General features: G+C 35.5%; 1 pseudogene; it reads right to left on the bottom strand.

The window, feature by feature from the left end:
• Positions 1-958: 958 nt before the first annotated feature.
• LOC149252860 (purine permease 1 pseudogene) lies at positions 959-2,369 on the bottom strand (annotated as a pseudogene).
• Positions 2,370-23,844: the final 21,475 nt, after the last annotated feature.

Here is a 23,844-nt window from a genome sequence, read left to right as displayed (position 1 = left end):
CGTCAGCCCACAATGGTCAAAGTAGAAGAGTGATGACGTAGACGGAAGGCTGAGAGTTGTAAAGTGAGAGGACTGTTTTTATGCCATAGTAGCTTTTTGCCAACATTTGTGGTGAAGCCAATTAATGTTAAATTTATTCCAAAAGAGTTCCATGTCCCAGAGAAAATGTTGCCCATGAACGAAGATGTGACCTAGTAATTTGGAAGGCTTGTGTTCACATTTTAGATATGAAGTCATAAAATATTTGTTTATCTAGTTTGTATGTTTGTGGTGTGAGTTGCAGTAGTTTTCTATTTTTTTAGTTTTCTGTATAAAATGATTGGTGGTTGCTAAACTGGAAACTGGTTGGTGGTTATTAAACTGGTAGTCTCAGTGTAACATTGATTCTTGTATAAGGTCAAGTTGTTTGATCAACTCTTGAGCACATTTAGTATCCAGATCTCCATCCTATCAATTGGTGGATAGTTGCTAATATCCGACACTTGGTGGTTGGTCCATAGGATGGTTCAGTACTTGATGGCTCTTATCACGGGAGTTGTCAATATTGTTGATCTTGCAAAGTTCATCAACAATAGTCATAGGCCTTTTAATGGAGGTCAAGCAACAACTCGAAAGAGCAGTGTTGTAAGATTCTAAAGTAGATGTGGGTGCTGATTAAGACCAGTTAGACAGAGATTTATGTATAGTTGCAATATGTGTTTTTTCTTGTTATCCATATAAGCATCAAGAAGGTGTTGGAATTAATGCTTCCATGTCAAGTGTAGTTATCATTATGAGTCATTATTGATTCCAATATATAAATTAGAGTAGAGGTATCTAAGTAATTGTGTAATTTCCTGTAAATAAATAATATACCATGTGAAATTTGTGTGCCCAAATCACCTCTCCCTTCTAGTTTTCTATCAAAAATTGGATTGAAAATAGAAAATTGAACGCATATGCTTAGAGACCGAGACCACTGCTCCACAGAAAAACCCTTCATCAATGGATTCTTTTCCAGCAAAGACCAATCTTAAAGCACTGTAAGATGCGACTATTTGCTTTGATTACATTGACAGCTTGAACTAAAGCTCATTATTAATAGCAATTGATGCAGGGAGCTTGATGCAACCATGGATATTGCGGAGGTTTACCAGAGTCACCCATCGCGAATTCTTTAACAACATTAATAAACTGATTTTGTCACACATCATCAATGGAGTGATGTGCATGTGCAGCTCCTCCTAGGTCTTCTACCTCATTCTGCTGCTTGGGCACTTTAGGAGGCCGCAGTTCCAAATCGCAATAGTATTCCCCATAGAGATACGAAGCGAATCCCCACAAGGACAGCACCAGCGCCATGCCCTTCTCCGCACTGAATTTCTCGTGGAACAAAACCACCCCCAGTACCTCAGTCAGCGGAAGCGTAACGGCCATGATCACAGCGCTCAACAGAGAGCTCGCCAGGGACGTCACGCCGTACAACCCAATGTAAAAAAACTCCCACGCCACTGCAGACCATACGATAACCATGGAATAATCGATCTTACCCACACTTAAGTCGTTGGCCTCCCTGTGCAGAGCCTGGAACTCTCCCTTAATGAGCATGCCCACTGTACAGAAAACCGTAGCCACAACAGACATTACTACTTGCATCTCAATAACAAGCGTAGACGTTATTTGGCGCTTTGTTTTTCTGTAGGTAAGCTCAATCAAGGGAATAAGGAAACCAGCGAGGGCAGCTGCAGCGAGCGTTAAGACGAACCCGAGCACGTACTGCCTATTCGTTACTCCCGCAGGCCTGTCACCGCTTGTATGGAAGGCAAGCAACACTGAACTCGCGGTGAGCAAAACCACAGAATTTATGGAGAGAGGGCTGAACTTTTGCCCCACCAACAGTAACGCGAAAACGGCGTTGAAGCCGAGCTGGCTGGCGACCAAGACAGACGAAGTCGAAACGGGCAGAACTGAGAGGCCATAGGTGTATATGTAATTGTCGGCGCCCATGAGAATCCCGATACCACATGAGGCCAGTAAGAGGTTGCGGGTGATGTAATTTTCTCTGTTGGGCTGCTTTCTATACGATAAATAGAGAGGCAGGAGGAGAAAAGGCCAGCCGGCAGTCTCGAGCCCAGCACAGAGCCATAGTTTGGATCCACCGTGCAGGAAATAAAATCTTGTCAACAGAGGCCCTGCAATTGAACCCGTAACTAAGGCCGCGATGTTGAGGAGCAGGAGTATCCAATGCCTCGAGCTTTTCTTTGTGTTGGTTCCCTGGGCTTGCATTCTTTCGACGCCTGTATCAGCCGCTGCTTCCATGTTCTCATTCTCAGACATACCTAAAGTAAACCCTATGGAATGATTCGATGACCATCCCTCTACGGGAGCAGAGTTATAATGGCCGAAGTTTTATCATCTGTTTCTCATTGACGGACCAACCAGTGAGGGAGGGGCATCTTTATGTCTACTGCGGATTCTTGAAATATTCTGCGATTCTATGGACATTGCGGTATTCCGATAATCCGCAATTGATTTAATCTGAGGGTCGTAGTTGACTTTATGTCTACTGCGGATTCTCTAAATAATCTGCGCCAGCTCAAATAATTGAGTATTCCGAAAATCCGCAATTGAGTTAAGCTGAGGAGTCGTAGTTGGCTTTATCTCTATGCAGATTCTCGAAATAATCTGCGCCAGCTCAAATAATTGAGTATTCCGAAAATCGGCATAACTCGTAGTTGACTTAATCTATTGCAGATTCTCGAAATAATCTGCGCCAGCTCAAATAATTGAGTATTCCGAGAATCCGCAATTGATTTAAGCGAGGGGTCGCAATTGACTTAACGCCTACCTGCCCTAATAGTAGGTTACGCTTGCTTCTCCTTAATGTCTTATATATTAATTGTTTCATTTACGCTTGCTTCTTTTGTAAAGATCTTTCTACTATAATATTGTTGTCTCCATGCCCTCTCCAATTTATTATTGGATAGGTTGGAGTGGCTTCAATAGTTGGAAACATTATATATATCTTCGATCAAGAGTCAAAATATTGTTGTCTCCAACCCTCTCCAATTTAATATTGGGATAAAATTGGGATATGTTGCGGTGGCTTAGATATTTGGAAGCATTTATATATATTTTAATTAGAAAATAATAAAAGGTTAAAAGTAATATAAAATTTAATAAAATGTTATAGTTTAATAAGTATAAAATTTAAATGTTAAGTCAATTAATAATTAAAAAGTTAAAATTAATGAAAATAATAAAATTCATTTTGTTATAATGTAATTTTGTTTTTATTAATAAAATTATGGATTATTTTTAAATAAAATAAAATTATGATGATGATGTTGTTTAGATAATTCTTTTCTGCATCCATCACATAATTTAAAAATTGATGATTAATATTCACTAACACCGATGCGGTCCATCATCACCCTAAAGAAAGAAAGAAATAATTACGAATCTTTAAAATTTATTTTTGTGATTAAAAAAAAGGAAAGAAGTGCTCTAATATCACTATAGTAAGGCTAACTAAACAAGTCAAGAAGATTGGAAGTGTGGAAAATGTTATGGAAAAGAAAGAAATTAATTAGGAATTTTAAAATTTTATTTTTGTGATAAAAAAAAAGGGAAAGAAGTGCTCCAATATCACTATAGTAAGGCTAACTAAACAAGTCAAGAAGATTGGAAGTGTGGAAAATGTTATGGAAATGAGAACGGATCTGAGCAAGAGCCGAGCAATCTAAGAGAAAGTGTTTTTCATCTTCCACCCTCTTAGTATCACAAGAAGTGACATATTCTACCGTTCTAGCGAGTTTTGGGAATATACCATTGCTTCGTTTCACTTCAAAGCTCATGAGAATTGGTTCTTATCTTTGCATTGTTCATTTTTTCTTAGTACTGGTCAAGGCAAAGAGATAATTCTAGTTAGCAAGGGTGGGGCTGATCACCTCCTTATAATACCTTAGCTTCGTTTTTCCCTCCAACTCCTTATCATCCCACAGTTTATCCTTAAATTTGGAGGTGATAGTATTTTTTATACTATCCTTATTCTCTAAGATGATCTCCTCCTTTATCCTCCATTGGTCAAGCCAAGATTAGGCATCCTTATGCCACCCACGCTTGAGATAGAAGTGGGAGTCTTTGCTAGAGTTAGAAGCAATTTTGGGAAGCTTTGTGGTTTCCAAGTTATAAATCTTATTCTTATAAATCAAATACCTAAACATAGTCATGCTTTCAATGGGGGAAAAGCCAGCTTTGATCAAGAGGATAGGAAAGGGAATATTTTCTTTGATCTTGAGTTGTAAGTTATAAATTGCTTTTGAATCTTCTTGATCTTTCTCCACGATTCTCTAGATATACCACAACCCCAAACCTCACATCCATATAAAATAACAAGGATGACAAGAATCTCAAAGAGGGACCTTTATTTGCTCCAAATCCAAAGATGAACTAACTTACAATTATTTTTAAGCTCATAACAAGCTTTCTAACCCCCAATAATCATTTCCTCAATGTTATAATTCTAGTTGAGTTAATGATGGATGTAAATACCTAAATATTTGTATGAAGAAACTTGCTCCAAGTAATTGTTATCATAGTTGAAATTACCATGGTTGATCTTTTTTAATTTAATGATAATGATGACTTTAGTATTTTCAGTATTAATAACTGTCATACCCATTTTGGAGTAGTAATCATGAAGAGTCTTAAGCTGCTTTTCAAGGTCATCATGGATTTTGGTTAGAAAGACGATATCGTCGGCATAAAGGAGAAGAAAAATGACTATACCAGCAAGCTCGGGCCATTGCAACCCGCAGTTTCCAAACACTCCTCTAGCTTATCGATGTAAATGCCAAAAAGGGTAGGGATAGGGCGTAGGCTTTAACCTTGTACAGAAATTACCTGCATACGAATTCTAAAACACAGAAAATAAACAATGCAATAGCATAACACATAAAACATATACACAGAGATTTTCCCCTGGATCCCAAAACCGGGACTACCAACTTGATTTTTCATTATGTTCCTTTCAATGTTACAATACATATTTATACATGCTGAAGCATCCAATACCATGGATCAAAAACCATCCCAAACCATGGACCAAAAACCATCGCGTCTTCAAACCCCCTGTGACTCCCCTCGCTATGCAATCGGCGCAAAGAAGGGGGGCTTCGCCGCCCTTCTAACCCCTCGGCTAACTACGTGGCCTAGTCATGGAAAGAATATAACACAACCCAACATTCTCCCACTTGTTGTTTTCTTTCCACAGGGGGCCACAAGAGAGCTTAGTCATTTATCCAGCCCTGCAATGCCCATTGTTTCTCTACACCAAGAGAACTTCTCAGAGCTCACATATTTTGTCAATGCATCTACAATATTCTTCAAAGTGTCCACCTTTACCAGCAACACCTTTTTATCTTCTATCATATCCCTCACAAAGTGATACTAAACATCAATGTGCTTTGTCTTTGAATGATATGCAGGGTTCTTTGCCAAGAAAATTGCACTTTGGCTGTCACAGTCTATCCTTATAGCTCCCTGTACTAACCCCATACTTGAACACAATATCTGCAACCAAACTACTTCCTTGCTTGCATGAGTGGTTGCCATGTATTCTACCTCTGTAGTTGATAGTGCCACTGCAGATTGTTTCTTACTCATCCAACTGTCTGCACCTCCAAATAGGTTAAAGACATACCCACTTGTAGATCTTCTCAGATCCAGATCTCCATCCAGCCCAGTCTACATCAAGAAAGCCACGAATATCTAAGACTCTATCCAATCTTGGCCTTCCTTGGTAGCACAAACCATAATCACTAGTTCCAAACAAATACCTAAAAACCCGCTTCACTGCTATCCAATGCTCCTTCCCTGGTTTTGACATAAACATGCTCAATACTCCACTGCATGTGCAATGTCTGGTCTAGTATAGAACATCGCATACATTAGGCTACCGACTGCACTTACATATGGAACACGGGACATGTCCTCTTCCTCTTCTTGTGTCTTGGGACACTGTTCAATATATAACTCTACACCTACAAGAATAGGAACCTTCACCAGTTTACTATCCTACATAGTAAACCTCTGCAATATTATCTTGACATGCTTCCTCTGGTTTAACCAAAGCTTCCTCTTTGTCTGATCTCTTTTAATTTCCATGCCCAAAATATAGTTTGCAGCACCACGGTCTTTCATGTCAAATTTGGAGGACAAATGGGTCTTCAAATCCTGGATAATTTCTTTGTCATTTCAAACCAGCAACATATCATCCACATATAAGACCAAATAAATAACACAGTCACCAATTAATTTAAAATACACACAGTGATCTGCTTTGCTTCTAGTGAAGCGAAGTCCCCTTATAAATGTATTAAATTTTTGATACTATAACCTTGGTGATTGTTTTAACCCATATAGAGACTTCTTTAACTTGCATACCAGTTCTTTCTTACCCTTCACCACAAAGCCTTCAAGTTGCTTCATGTAGATCTCCTCTTTTAGATCCCCATGATGAAATGATGTCTTCACATCCATATGTTCTACCTCAAAATCAAAAGCAACAGTAATAGATAAAAGTGATCTAATAGAAGTTACCTTGGCAATAGGAAAAAAAATATCACCAAAATCAATTCCTGACACTTGGGAATAACCTTTGCTACCAATCGAGCTTTGTAATTCTCCACCTTTCCTTCTACATTTGTCTTCTTCTTGAACACCCATTTTCTGCCAATGGGTTTCCTTCCAGCCGGAAACTCCACCAAATCCCAAGCCTCATTTTTGTGCAAAGATACCATTTCATCAACCATGGCCTCTTTCTAGAGCTTTCCATCCTCTAAATATACTGCTTCCTTCACAGTTCTAGGGTCATCATCAGTAATAGATAAAGCAAAATTTGAACAGAAAGAAGATGGACTATACCATTTTGGCTAACTTCTTTCTCGAACTAATCTTCTCACACTCGGAATTTGTGGCTCTTCATATTTTGATTCCTCCTCTGCTGTAGAGTCTGATTCTTCCTCCTTTAGCTCAAACTCTATCTTCTCAGGTTCCTTTGGTTGGACTTCATGTTTAATAACATATTTCACCTCTCTAAACACCACATCTCAGTTGTACACAACCTTCCTTGTTACTAGGTTCCAAATCTTATAACCCTTTAAACCATCCTTATACCCAATAAAGATGCACTTTTCAGATTTACTATCCAACTTGGTTCATTTCTCCTTTGGAACATGTACATATGCATCACATCCAAATACCCTCAGATGTGAAAGAGAGGGTTTCTTACCAGTCCATACCTCTTGTGGAGTCTTATCCTCCAACGCTGATAAAGGTGATCTGTTGACCAGGTAACATGTTGTCTCCACCGCCTCTGCCCAGAATTCCTGTCCTAACCCGACACCACTGAGCATGATTCTTTACATTTCTATTAACGTCTTGTTCATTCTTTTTGCAACTCCATTTTGTTGAGGTGTATATGGAGTAGTATTCTACCGTGCTATACCACACTTCTTACATAATTCTTCAAATTCCTTACTACAAAACTCTCCACTGTTATCTACCCTCAACACCTTTATCTTCTTCTCTGTTTGGTTTTCCACCAGAGCCTTAAATTCTTTAAACCTGTCAAAGACTTCAGATTTCTTCTTAAGGAAATATATCCATGTATTCCTTTGAGAATTCATTTATAAATGATACATAGTACATAGAATTACCCAGTGATGGAACCTTCACAGGTCCAAACATATCACTGTGCACAAGATCTAATATCGGTTTCGCCCTCTTACCACCAGAGGGGAAACTCACCTGATTCTGCTTCCCATATACACAATTTTCATAGAAATCAAAATCGAGAGAGATATTACTCATACTTTCTACCATACCTTTACCATGAAGTATTCGAAGGCCCTTCTCTCCAATATGTCCAAGCCTTTTATGCCATAGCATGGTCTTCTCTCCAGAGACCACTAGATTTTTTGCTCCACTTTCAGGAACCACGGAACTGTTGCACCCATCAACAATAGTGCTACCTTACAGCTTATACAGAGTTCCAATTTGAACTCCCCGCATCAATACCAATGCCCCCCGAACCATCTTGCAGGTATCCTTCTCGAACACTATTTTTACACCTGCATCATCCAATTTGCTTACAAAAATCAAATTTCTAGCTAATGCAAGAATACGCAAAACATTTAGAAGTGTTCTAACCCTTCCACCTTGCAACTTCAACTTTACTTTTCCGCAACCAATCATTTTAGCCTCCCTGTCATCCCCCAAGAAGACATCACCATCATCATATTTATCATACTCACAGAACCACTCTCTATGGGGAGTGAAGTGAAAGGATGCAACTGAGTCAATAAACCATGCCTCATGATCTACATGTGCACTTGAAGAAGCCAAGTACATATCCCCACCTTCATCTGAGGTGGTTTTCACCTATGCAGAAGGAGCATCATGAGATCCCTTTCCTTTATCAAGAGCTTTAGATTTACAGTTCTTTTTGTAGTGCCCTTCCTTTTTGTATTTCCAGCACACCACCTTTATAGGTTTTCTTGGAGATTTAGATCTCTCACTCGATGATTTATTTTTGTTTCTATTATGGGACTGTCCTCGTACAGACAAGGCATCACCATTCTGGCTCTCCATATTTTTCTATCGCATCTCCGTCAGCAAGGATGATACTATTTCATGAAACTACAAGGCAGTTGTATTGCTACCTATTGCAATAACCAGACTATCCCACAAATCTTGTAGAGAACACAGCAAACTGATGCACTTATCTTCATTTGAAATTTTAATGTCAACAGATAATAACTGACTTACCACAGTATTAAATGTGTTCAGATGCTCTATCACTGAGTCCCCACATTTCATCCTTAGGTTATACAACTTTTTCTACAGGAACAATTTATTCACCAGAGACTTAGACTGGTACAAAGTCCCTAACTTGTCCCACAAAGCCTTAGCCGCATCTTCCCCTGATACATTCAGTAATATTGAATCTGAGACACACAATTGTATTATGCTCTTTGCCTTCCGATCCAACTTCTTCCATTCTTCATCGAACACTCCTCTTGGTTTAGTACCCGGATCTACTATGATCCACTGATCTTTGTCCACCAATAGATCTTCCATCTTGAGTTTCCACAGCTTAAAACTCTGACCATTAAATTTCTTGATCTCTATCTTTCCACTGCTTGCCATCTTCTTTCACCACGAGAATTGATCTTGCAGATCTCCCACTGAATAGGGTCTTCCACATGCCCAAGTGAAACCCCTCAACAACAAAGAAGTCCCCTTGAAGCCAAAACAACTCTGATACCAAATGTAGGTTTTAACCCTGTACAGAAATTACCTGCATATGAATTCTAAAATGTAGAAAATAAACAATGCAAGAGCATAACACATAAAACACATATACACAGAGACTTTCCCTTGGATCCCAAAACGGAGATTACCAGCTTGATTTTTAATTATATTGCCTTCAATGTTACAAGACATATTTATACATGCTGAAGCATCAAATACCATGGACCAAAAACCATCGTGTCTAAAACCATGGACCAAAAACCATTGCGTCCAAAACCATGTGTGAAAAATCATGCACAAAACCATAAGTAGGTCCACCCAACATAATATAGGGTCCAAAAACAAAATTTTCTTCGACGCTGCCCCGAACCCCATAGAGTGGGGTTACCTGCACCCCTAAAACCCCCTGTGACTCCCCTCGCTACGCAATCGGTGCAACGAAGGGGGGGCTCCGCCCCCTTCCAACCCCCCGGTTAACTATGTGGGCTAGTCGTGGAAAAATTATAACACAACCCAACATAGGGGACACCCTTGCTTAACCTTGATATTCCATTTAATTTCTTTAGACCGCCCTTCATTGATCTCCAACTTGGCAACAACATTCTCATAAAGATGAATCACATCAATCCTTAACTCAAGAGGAACATTGTCGAAAGCCTTTCTAAAGTAAAAAATAAAATAGAAGAGATCATTTTTACTATTGTGACACTCCTCAACAATCATCCCAAGAGTGACAAGATGACCGATAGTGAAGTGTCGTGTCCTAAAACAAACACACTACCTTTGAAACTCAAGCCAAATGTATCACCACTAAGCCACAGGTTCCCAACATTGCATTTGTTAATCACAATGTGTGGTCCTATGCAGATGTGTCAAGCATACAATTCATATGCTCTGACTCATCCTTGTGACAAGCTCACAAATAGACGACTCATATCCAGATTATGGTAATCGAATGGCTATAGTGGTACAATGCAACATTTTGATTTGATTGACTACCCTCTGAGCTCATCATTTGACATTATTTGTTTTCCTACAAATCACTATTTTTGTTGCATTATTTGTTTCCCTACAAACAACTGTTTTTGCAACGACATGATAGGGTTTTGTTTCTTATAAATATATATTTTTAAAACTTAAAGGTGAATTTGTTTGTATATATTTATGTATTCATTATTTTTATTATTTAAAATATTACATGTAAATTTTATATTAAAAATAAATAATTATAATTATAGATATAGTTAACATTGAGATATTTTATTTATAATTTATATTCTACATATTAAAATGTCAATAAATGCTCTAATCATATTTACAAATAGAAAATAAATAGAAAAAAAAATATCCACACACATATAAGTTAATGAATTATAAATCTTCCCCATATAGTTAGTTGACATTAAAATATTTTATTTATGATTTACATTATACACATTAAAACATTTATATATATTTATTATTCACGTTTTAATGTGTTACAAGTTAATTCTATGTTTAAAAATGAAAAAATTATAAATTTCTCAAATGCATATACATATAACTATCTTTTTTATACTATTAATAATTTTAAAATATTATATATAAATTTATATTAAAAATATAATAAATTACATATTTTCATTCTTTAATATTAAAATATTTTATTTACCTTTAATAAATTATTTTTGTATTATTATTATATTTTATTTTAACTATTACATACTAATCAAACATAAAATAAATTATGTCTCCTATAATATAAATTATATTATTTTTACTTTAATATACCTCCACATTACCTACCAAAAAAATATTAAGTGTATTACTTCCACTTATTCTTAAGTTGGCATTATCGTCCTTAATATGTGTAGGAACATATATATTATTTTTACTTTAATATACCTCCACATTACCTACCACAAAAAAAAATATAAGTGTATTACTTCCACTTATTCTTAAGTTGGCATTATCGTCCTTAATATGTGTAGGAACATATTGTCCTAGATAAGTGCAGCAATGTTGGTTCTTTAAGCTAAAATTCAATCTCCTAGTTCATGCAAAGGAATCATTTTCTTCCACATGCTTTAATATACAACCTTCGCATGTGATGATAAACAACCATTGTATGTGTTTCATATAACTTTTCATGTCATTAATATATTCTACCAGTGATAGCATACATTACTCTAATCGCAATGGTGGAACACTGATATACCAATGCTTTAGTTGAATGGAGATAGAAAAATAATGATAGCCCATGCGATAGTCTTATGGAAATGATTCAATAAAGATAGTCCATCTAGTCCATCTCCATGTCATTATAGTATCTTTAATGCGAATCAGGTTCCAAGCATCGAGATGGATTTCAGATAAAAGTTGTCTTTCCAAGTAATCAATTAGGTGATTAAATGCATATCAAATTTTACACTCTTCCACCTTTCCTTAATGGAAATCACTAGAAAAAAAAAGGTAGTAGGAACCTATTGCTCAAGAACTCCTCAGATACAAGTTGTCTTTCCAAGTAATCAATTCGGTGATTAAATGCATATCAAATTTTACACTCTTCCACCTTTCCTTAATGGAAATCACTAGAAGAAAAAAGGTAGTAGGAACCTATTGCTCAAGAACTCCTGTAGCAAGTAGCGTAACTGGGATTGAGCGATATCACTGGAAAAATAGAGGTAGTAGGAATTGGTTGCGAAAGAAAATTTTGTAGCATCTGTGCAATTGATTAAAGGTATGATTTGCTACAATATATGTACTTTTGTTTTCTTTATGGTTTTCTTTCGTTTTCTCTTGTTTTCTTCTGTTCAGTTTTCTTATTGTAACTTTCTTTCCTATGTGTTGTTGTGTTTGTTGTTCACTTATATGGTTTTCTTTCGTTTTCTCTCTTGTTTTCTTCTGTTCAGTTTTCTCATTGTAACTTTCTTTCCTATGTGTTGTTGTGTTTGTTGTTCACTTATAGAGTGGATAACTCACTCCCACCACCAGCGCTATAGAATGCACACATTACTTATATGTAATTAGAGCACTAGGGCTGTAAAATGCACATTAGTTATCTGCAATTAGGGTTTTTTTCGAGTATGATTGTAAACATATACTATTTTGCATTGCTGATGAAAGAAAAAGTGCTAAATCCCGACATTTATAAGCTTAAAAGTGTAGAAACTATGGAGAAATTAGCTTTCTTTTGGCTTCTAGGCAGATATATTTTTTGTGCATTAGAGTTGCGTGAAGTTTCTAGTGTTGTCTGCTTCAAGTTCCTCTTAATTGGCATATTAGAGTCCAGTCCAAGCTTCATAGTTTTCGTCCGTCATTTTCTTTTGTTTTCTCTCTGGTTTTCTTCTATTCAGTTTTCTCATTGTAACTTTCTTTCCCATGTGTTGTTGTGTCTACTGTTCACTTATAGAGTGGATAACTCACTCCCAAAACCAGCGTTGTAGAATGGACACATTACTTATATGTGATTAGAACACTAGGGTTGTAAAATGCACATTAGTTATCTGTAATTAGGGTTTTTTCGAGTGCAACTGTAAACATCTAATATTTTGCATTGCTAATGAAAGAACCAAATGGTATTCCGAATCATTTTCGGTCGGCGGTCACCGAATCTAGGCTGGGCTCAGATATTTTGGGGAAACTCTAAAATTTTTGAAATGTTATTGAACTGTACTTTAAATTCCTCAAACTCCACTATGAAACTTTAACTTCTAATAAACAATGTGGAATAGGTAGGGCTCAGATATTTTGGCGGAATTCTAAAATTTCCCAAATGCCATTGAACTTTCCTTTAAATTTCTCAAATTTCACTCTGAAATTTTAAGTTGAGATAAACAATGTGGAAATGGAAATCACCGTTGTTCGAATCCGGGCTCAGACATTTTCCTAAAATTTCCTCAATGCCATTGAACCCTTTTGTATTAACATCGAACCAAGCTACTTTTATTCTCATTGAGTTTTAAAATTTCTCTAAAATATTAACTAAACAATGTTGGAGATACGAGTATAGGTCTGGGTGGCATTATCGACTATCACATTCTCACACACTAAAGGTCCCAGTTCGAGTCCGGGCCAAGACATTTTCATTAGGGTTTTAAAAATTCCATTTGAGCTCGGGCTCAGACACTCTCATTAGGGTTTTAAAATTCCATTTGAGTCGAAGCTCAGATAGTCTCTAGGGTTTTAACCATAAAAGTTCGTGAAGGCAATGAATTCCAAAGCATATTGACATTTTCATTAAAGTTTTATGCATCAGGCATTTCATTATCAATTGAACTCCATGGCATACTTTTTCTCAAGGCCAATCAATTCCATGGAATATTGACATTTTCATTAAATTTTTATGCATCAGGAATTTTCATTATCAATTGAACTCCATGGCATACATTTTCTCCAGGCCAATCAATTCCATGGCATATTGACATTTTCATTAAATGTTTTAAATGCAAGCCAATCAATTCCATGGTATATTCACATTTTCATTAAATTTTTTTTAAAAATTCTCAATCAATAAATTCCACGACATATTCTGTGGTAGCATTAAAATAAAGCCTATCCTATTTGATCAGAAAAATGCTTTGGGAATCTTGATCGATTGAAATCCATGGCATATTCCGTGGTAGCATCAAAATAAAGTCAATTTTGTTTGGCCTTTCAGTTTGTCACCTATAAACCAGAAAAATACTTCCAGGCTCTGTTTATATTGTTTTGTTGTATGCATCCTTTTAGTGTGGACTATTAATGAAGGAGAATTATCATTTAGTAGAAATAGAATGACTTTGCAATCTTAATCAGGTTTATGTTGCTTATATGTGCACCTGCATCTGTCTGTGCAGGTTTGAGTAACCAAGATTAATCATTACACCAAACATTATGATCATAGGGAAGGTCAATTCTTATTTCTTAGTACTGCTTCTATTGGAAAACAAATCTTTCTATGTTTGGTTTAAAATTGTAAAAAGTAAAATATGTTATAGGATCTGGATATCTTGCTATTATTTTACATAGAAATACTCACACAAATTAACTTAAAGAAAACCCACAGGGAGGCAAAGCAAGAAAACATACTCTCCAAGTCACTAATAAGTTGAGCATTAAGAAAACCCAAGTTACCACTTCCCAATAATCCTAACATAAAATAACGGAAAGCTAAGCAAGTTAGGTCATTAATAAGTTAAGTATTAAGAAAACCTAAGTTACCGGTCACCAGTAAACCTAGGATTCAGGGACTTAGAAAACAACCTAGCTGCAGTTAGATGTTCTACATGTATGCCTAGTTGCATAAAAAAATACTATAACAAAGGAACACATTATGATATATGCATCCCTGCTGCAAGATTAAAAGCCATAAGGACTACAGAACTTGAATCTTCGCTCAATTCACAAATATGATGTGCTTGATACATCTGAAACTTATTCTTGTTATGAGAGTATTTGTATCAAGAATAAATCCTACAATAGGAAGTTGCCGCTGATGAGTTGGTAGATCGTGACCTTTATGAGATTATTAAATTACAAATAGGTGAGGAATTCTATTGTATATGAAACATGAAACACAAAAATAACGTTGGATTTTCACGATATATATAAAACGGATTTACTACAGTAAAATGTGTTGTTTCATAAATATTCAATTCTCACCATAGTAGTTTGATTACAAATCTCTCCCTCCTCCAGCGAAGGTCCTGTAAGGATCCTCTTCATGCCCGAATCACTTTTGGGCATTGATGTCTTCTTCAACTTGTTCATGGGAGAAGTAGAGAGAGTAAAAGGATTGTCCACAGCCGTAGTTTCCTGGTCTTCTTGCTCACTTCTCATCATTTTTCTGTTTGAAATGAGAAGTAGAGAGAGTAAAAGGATTGTCCACAGCCGTAGTTTCCTGGTCTTCTTGCTCACTTCTCATCATTTATCTTACCATGTTCTTCAATAGAGAAATATCAAGCGTGGAGCTTAAACAATATAGTTTTGATTTTGGTAATGATTGTCTGGAAGACCCAAAATGGGTTGCACTAAAAAGTTTAAAGTTAACTTTTTAAACCTAAGAAAGTTAACGACCTTCTGCCCACACATTTATTCTCCATGAATAACCACTCCCTTTTCTACCGTTAATGTGTGAGTCATGACTTCTCCACACTCTATTTACCAAATAAATCTTCAATGCTATACAATATATCAAGAATGGCCAGAAGAAATGTGAAGCAACAGTAATATATGCTATTTGAGGGAAAAAAATAAATGGTGAGAAACTAAATAAAGGCCGAAAAGGGAGAGAGTTTTTTAGGACCTACTCCCTTTTCTCTCGTTAATGTATGCCTCAAGACTTCTCAATTCTAAGAATATGAGAAAATCTTCAACCGGAAAAAGCTATTTGGTTTAGTTTTTCACTGGTGCAGACACATCGCGACCTTTACTTTTTGCATATCAAGATTATTAAATTACAAACGGTATTGCTAATTGCATTTGTCGCATTTTTAGAGTAACTGTCCCAATAGAGTTCTTTCATTCCTAGAAATTAGGAGAACTATAGAGGTAGCAAGAACTGGTTGCGAAAGAACAGTTGTAGCATCTGTGCAACTGATTGAAGGTATGGCTTGTTGCAGTATTTGTACTTTTGTTTTCTCTCTGGTTTTCTTTTGTGAAATTTTCTCATTGTAACTTTTTTTAGATTTTAAGATGAACATTTCTCATGTTGTCAATGTTTATACATTTATTTAGGTTAATTCACTAAATTTTAATTTGTTTTTTTTATTTATTTAAATTTGTCTTGCAAAAACACCCTTGTCTCAATGACATTGTATAATTTTCTTTTTCTTTCCCTACTTAATTGATATATTTAAGCTTTTTTCTAGTAACAGAGCTTACTCATTTGTTTAAATTTTCTCAGAATGCATTGAATATGATATGCAGATTTATTATGTCATAAGGACTTTCTACACATTAAATGCAAACTTATACTAGTTTTCAGGACTGTACATACATTCATAAATTTATTCTCTATAGTCCCAACATCATAAAAAAATTAGTACAATTATTTTTCATATTTGAATATACTAAACATAATACCATTTCCCACTCATAGTAATCACTATCCTCTATTCAAGAATCATTATTTGAACTTAGTTTTCTCAAAAACATGTAATTTCTTTAGGTTAACTCACTAAATTTTAAATTTTTTTTGGTTAGCATTTTTTATTTATTTATTTAAATTCATTTTGAAAAATAACCTACTCTCAATAACACATATACTTAATTTTTTTCATACTTAATTGATACATTTAAGCTTCTTTCCAGTAACAGAGTTTACTCATTTGTTTCAACTATCTCAAAATGTATTGAATATCTTATGCAGGTTTATTATGCAATACTCAATGAGTAACTTGTGCATATTTATCGTCATAAGAAAAATGACCATTGATTTGTGTTTAGAACTCGCACTCGCTCAACCTTAGTGATTCGTTTCTGGAACTTACTAGGTGACTAGAGTATTGAATTCACGGCGTAGCGGAGCTTGCAGTGAGCGAAATCACCAAAAAAATAGAGGTAGCAGAAACTGGTTGTGAAAGATCAGTTGTAGCATATGTGCGACTGATTGAAGGTATGGCTTCCTACGATATTTGTACTTCTGTCTTCTCTCTAGTTTCCTTTTGTGTAGTTTGCTCATTGTAACTTTTTTTCCTGTGTGTTGTTGTGTGTGTTTTAGATTTTAAGATGAATATGTCTCATGCTATCAATGTTTATACATTTATTTAGGTTAATTCACTAGATTTTAATTTGCTTTTGGTTAGCAATGGATAGTATGGTTCAACGACAAGAAGAGATGGTAGGAAGATTGTATTTCTAGTTTATGTCTTCTTGCTTTAAGTCTAGATCAATATGGTGGCAAAGATTGCTTCTCTATTGTAAATGGTCTATGTTTTATTGTGCATAAAAAAATTCATACATTAATGTATCCTTATTTAATATTTCAGAATGAAGAATTTTTTTGGTGTCTGTTAAAATCCTGCAGCAAATGGGAAGTCATAGAATGATTTTTAACCTACCTGTTACCACATGAATTGTCACCAAATAGTGAAAGATGTTCATCTGAAAACAATTCTGTGGAACTTGGAAAATAAACCACTATCACCTTAATTTATCTTCCCACTCTTTGAGATGGTCCAAGATCGCTAGGGGGGCTTCCCTATAAAAGATTTCTCTTCTATGGCCTATGGTGCCCAACAACAAAAGGGATTGTTGATCCAAGTCTTACAGTCGGGTATAATATGATGATGATTTGTTCTAGTCAAGTTGAAAATAAATATAATCAATAGAACAGGAAGCGAACTCACCAAGAACATATCTATATTCATGGCCTACACATTATGTGTAATCACACTGTTACAAAGTCTTGTTTTAGGCGAATTAGAACCATCTCACTTAACTTGTATTTCTTGTAAACAACATCGTTTCTCTTCTCGATAGTTTTCTGAAGTACATGGCTTTTGTGATTTCCTCATCATTTTCCTTTCTTTAGGTTCCTTCATGCTTTCGTTATATGTCATAAGCTATTGGTTCAACATATAGAAACTTATATGGCAACTTCATTGTTTTCTTTTGCAAAGTTTCCTTGCAAATACGTGGGAGTAAGAATGTCAAGTTAGTTGCACGTTCTATTCCACTTTGCTCCTACTTCTGTTTCATTGCAAATACAACTTCCCTATCCTGTTCCAAATTCCCCAATCTTGCAACAACAAGACAATTGCATTTAGCTAGCCAATTTCAACAAAAAAATTCACGAAATAACAATATAAACATGTCTGAAATAATTGATGTTGATAGTTACAAACCAAAAAAATAATGTGACAATGATGCGACTATTGATGATGTCTTGAACACCAACAACCTTTTTAGACTCGAAGCATTTTCATACACTCCAGGCAATTGTCTTTTCAATGCAATTGAAGTCCTTTTGCATTTTTGATATACGTCCACTGAATTACGAAATGGCACAATAGACCACTTCTTGATGTGCCTTGAACAAGGTCACATAGAAGCACTGGAATCATTCAATTACGAGCTAGCACCTGATATCTTGTATCAGCTTCATGGAATTTGTGACGTCAAAACATATTTGTGGAGAATGTGTCTTCCCGCTTCAAATGGTCCTATTGACAATGAACGAGGACTATGGGGAGACACATTTTGCATACACTAGCTAGCCAAATGGTTGAATTTATCAATAGGAATTTGGTCATTAACAAAAAAAAGGTATTTTCTATTCAATTCAAACAAAATGACAAATCCATTGCATATATTGTTCCATGATGAGAACCCCTTTAATGGGAACTATGAACCATTGTTGTACAAAAAAATAGCTCAATCAATTGTAATATGCAATGAATACCTTTCTCCTCCCTACAAATATCTACAAACCTATTGGGAAATAATGAATGATAAAATGCAAGGACATAGATTGCATAAAGCAACAAACACTATATGCATCTGTGGAGATAGCATACTATTTACACTTTGTCATTTGATTGCACCTAAATTTGATGTAGAATCCTTAAGACTTTACATTGTGCAGTCATTCTGTAATTCGATCATGTGTAATGCAAACACTGCATTGCATTGTCTACAAAAATATCTATCAAAAGATGTCATAAAAACTACAAAAAAAGTTGCAAATTGGCAAACATACCTTATCAATATGGCAATGCCATTTGAAAAAGGTGGAATAGAAGGCAGGTCGTCTTGTTTTCAATGGGCAGCATTATTGTTCAAAGTAAACAAACAGGAATGGTCATCAGTAACTAGGAGAATTGTCAATTACTACCAATGCAACAACTTTTCAAGTCAAACATACAATATAGTGTCATTTGAAATAGATGCATTTCACACCCATTACGCACCTTTGTCAATAGATGGACATAACAATAGAAGCAATGTACATTGTCAAATTCTTCCAATAGAAACAACGTCATTTCACACACAACATGGACCTATGTCAAAAAATGCACATGTGCATGAATACAAATTGTAATATGTTATTACGCCAATGACAAAAGATGGGAATAATAGGGTCAATGTACATAAATTAAAATGACTATCACGATTACAGACAAAAAATACAAACTTTATGCAAACAAAAATCACAGATAAACATAATTGCTTATCCAAGAAAACCCCTATAATAATTTACCTAGCCAACATAGAGGACACACCTGAGAAAAAATTCCCAATATGTAAACAATTGTAGTTTCACAAGAATATGGAGAGGATTGGAAAATGCTTCGAACAAATATATGTAAATTTATATAAAAACCATAGAAATATGACCAAGAAAGTAATATGCAAGGTGTGCAAAACAACACTTCAAAATCGAAAATTTCCACAATTTATTGTACCTGAGAAAATTAGGTGAAACAAACCATTTTCAGTTGTAGCCACACTCTCAGAACTTGAAGAACATCTTGTAGCATTAAGAATTGCATTTGCACAAATAATACAATGGGGCCACAAACAATCACAAATGGGTTTAACTGGATGAATCATCAATGTTCATGTCCAAGCAAACATTGTTCAAACTACACTACCACAATCTATGGAAAACACAGCAATAGTTGGTGTTGCATTGAAAATACGATTGGAATATAAAAATGCATTTCAAACAGGAAAAGGTTGTGTGCATACTGTCATGACAACATTGAAGGAACTATGTTGTCGACACCTTTATAGAGTTGAAAACATACACATAAATAAAAATTGGGATAACATCCTCCAATCAACTAACTCAGACACTCCAATTGAAAATAGTGACATTGAAGACAAATATCAAACAAGTAGTGATTCAGAAAATGAAATTCCATCTGAAACATTGGTGCACGGATACAGAGGATCCCAATGCATTCATGATTTACAAGATAAGTTGATTGAAGTTGATCCAGCTGAAGGCCAACATCCCCTCGGAATTTTCATAGAAAAATATGCAGAAGAAATGAACTTTCCAACCCTCTTTTTGGGAGACCCACGTGATGGTGACATTGTAGAAATATTTCACTACCAAAAAATTGCACACTGGGAGTTTATGCACCATAGTGGTGACTTCTCTTACCACACAACAAAATTGTTTTTCAAAATGTTACGAATAATAATTGAAAAAGTCCTTGCATGCATTTCAATAAGAATCAAAAAAGGGAAATTAAAAGGAAGAAAGTTACTAGCAAAAGATGTTAAATATAAACCAAACTTGGACAATATTCTTAAAAGTGACATTGGTTACATTGATTTTAAGCACATAATAATTTCTCTTGATTACCTACAACAAATGAAGAAAAATATATTTTCCATGATACATCAACAAGGCCCTCCAACATTCTTCGTCACATTTACAAGTGTTGAACATCGATGGGCTCTATTGGTCAATATATTGACCAAATTACATAGCAAGAGGAAAAAAAGAAAACATATTGAAACAATAGAAGACTATAACATCGATTATCTCATAAGAAAGAATCCAGTAACTTGTACTAGTTATTATATGCATAGAATTAATGCATTAAAAAAAATGATATTTAAAGAAAAAAGCATTCTTTGGAAAGATAGTTGATTACTACTTTGTAACTGAATTTCAAAATAGAGGAAGTGAACATGAACATGGATTGTTATGGGTAAAAAATGCACCAATATATGGAGTCAATAGTAATTCTGACATTCAAAACTTTGTTGACAATTATTTGACTTGTAGCACAGATCACCTTGATCTAGAGCTTGCAAAAATACATGAACACCGCCATACAAGAAGTTGCAAAAAGAGGAAAAACTCACCTTTCAGATACAACTTCCCAATGCCACTGATGAGAAGCACAAAATTTCTTGAACCAATTGCATTGGTAGATGAGACATTAAATGAAAAATAAAAATTCATATATAACATCTTAGAAAAGAAACAATATAATAGCAAAAACACATTTGATAAGTTTTTGGATGAATTGCATTTAATTGAAACTAATTACATCTTGGCAATACAAAGTACATTGAAGCAACCAATGATTTTATTGCAACGAAAACCCTCGCACACTTGGAATAATAGCATTGCCACGAATATGCCAAGGCTATGGAATGAAAATGTTGATGCCCAATTTGTCCTTAATGCATATGAGCTGCATCATATTGCACTTCTTACATGACAAAAGTTGACAAATCAATGAAAAATGCATTTAAAAGGATAAGAAGAGAACATGAAAAGAGCAAGCTAAATGCTATTGAAATGATACGCTCATTGGGCAATGCTTTTCTTAATCTCCAATAGATCTTAGCTCAACAAGCAGTCCATATAACACTTTCTCTTCCATTGAATCATAGTTCACGAGAATGCATATTCATAAACACAGCACCAATGGACGAACATACATTTATCCTCAAACCATCATTCCTACTAAAATAGGAAGATGACAACTCTAAAAATGTCATGTGTAGTTCCATTATTGATTATTATATCAATCGACCTAATGCTATTAAACATATATGCCTTGTTGAATTTGCTTTAATGTACAACAAAAATGGCACACCCATTTCGAAAAGGAAAAAACCAAAAGTCATACAATTCGTGAAATACAAAAAAAGCTGACTATGAAAACTATTGCAGAGAAAATATTTTTCTATATGTGCCATTTGAAAAAAGTGAAAGTACATTGATAAAAAACTTGCTATCATGGGAAGTTGCTTATATGTTACATGACAACACAATAAAAACAAATGAGTCCAATTTCACTTATAATATCAACCCATTATGGGGTGATTTAGAAAATTCCATTCAAGACATCCAAAATAGCACCATAGATGCCATTGTGTTTCGGATTTATAATTCCGTTACCGAACATGGGGGATAACCACCCGGTTCGGACCTTAAGACATCTCATTTTCTGTTTAAAGTGGTGGCTCCGACTGGGGATAATGGGACCAGTTTCCCAATGTGGGTTTTAAGATGAGAGTGGGTAGTTTATGAGTGTTTTTACAATAGAATAATGATAATTTAAGTGACTTATTCTATGATGAAATTTCTCTAACTTAACTTATTCTAATATAAACCTGGGTGTTCTTGCATGGTATGTGATCTACAAAGATATCCTTTTAACATGTGATAATAAAGATTGAACACAATTAAATGGAGATGATAACGTAAAAGATAATTCCTTTGACTAAATAGTTAGTCAAAGGAATTTATAAAATATATCGCATGTCTAATGAGTTATATATGAAAATCAAAACCTCAGTTATGGCATCAATACAGAAGTGAAATTAATGCTTCACAGAAACAATAAATCTCACATATAATTCATGAAAAGAAAGTTTTTCTACTAATTAAATGTAAACAAAATTATGCATACATGGTAATAGTACCAGATGTATGAGTCCTCCTCATTTGAAAAATGACATAGACCAAATTCTTCCTTCAAATCAAATTGTCTCCCAAGAATACAGAAGTGCATCAACAAAGGAAATTAGTCTGATATCTAAAAGAAAATATCATTTTCCATCATTTCACCAAAGCATTCAAAAACCTTTTTTTTGTAAATCAGCAGTTTTATATTAATTCATAAAATACATAAGATACAAAAGGGTCTGCACGCACAGACAAAGCCAAAACTCCATCACATTCTCAAAATTTCTATGAGCAGTTGAAACTTCATCTACTAACCTCGAGGCTAACCACACAGGGCTACGTAAAGAGGGGTTTGAAACAACAAAATAGTTCATCACCATGGGCGACTGGAGAGTATAACAAAAGGAAAGATAGAGGACCAGGAGGACCTCTACAGTTACGAGATACCATGATCATAGAAGCTAGGAACATAACATACCAAAACTAGAAGAGATATCAGAAACAGAGAAGCCATTACAGCTTTAAGATTACATAAAATATACTGGGAGCACTTGAGCTAGCCATTGCAGTCATTTTCTCAAGCTGTGGATTCCTCTGAGGAGTGGGGTGCTTCACCTGACTAGTGTCAGTCCCCTCCTCCATGACCTCCCACGCAGTCGTGGATCCTGACGCATGGAGTGCTTGAGGAGACCGATGAGGACACTCTGTTTCTGCGAGAGGACTCCCATGGCATCAAGCTTAGCCAAATTCTCTTCCAAAACTTGATAGATGGCCTCGTGAGCTTTTTTGATGTATTCGGCCTGCATGCTGAGCACCTTGGCTAGCATGGTTTTCATCCTCCACATTTATCCGTAGGTTCGAACAAATTGAGTTGCTCTTGTAGTTGTAGTTCCTGGATCATAAATCCATTCCACTTCCTTTTCCAGATCTTGCGCTTCCAAATGTTCTTCCTCCTCTGCTACCGCCGCTTTGAGCTCTTCGATTTTGCGCTTTTCTTTTTGGGTAGTTCAGGTTTCATAAGCCTCCCGGTCTTTCTGTAGGTCCCGGTTAGCGGAAACATTCCAACTTCCTTCCCGCACCATAATTCTATTGTAGGTTGCGGATACATTGAAAATCCTAGTAGCACTGCGATTGCTATGTCGCGAGCCGTGAGAGAGCAATGTTTTGATCTTTTGGTTGGAAGCTTTAGATATAGTTGAGGG

This window comes from Pinus tabuliformis, chromosome 7, assembly GCF_031772625.1.
Source record: "Pinus tabuliformis cultivar Carrire ecotype Pingquan chromosome 7, CPIR1, whole genome shotgun sequence".
Classification (NCBI taxonomy): Eukaryota; Viridiplantae; Streptophyta; class Pinopsida; order Pinales; family Pinaceae; genus Pinus; species Pinus tabuliformis.
This window is presented reverse-complemented; position numbering and strand designations above follow the sequence as displayed.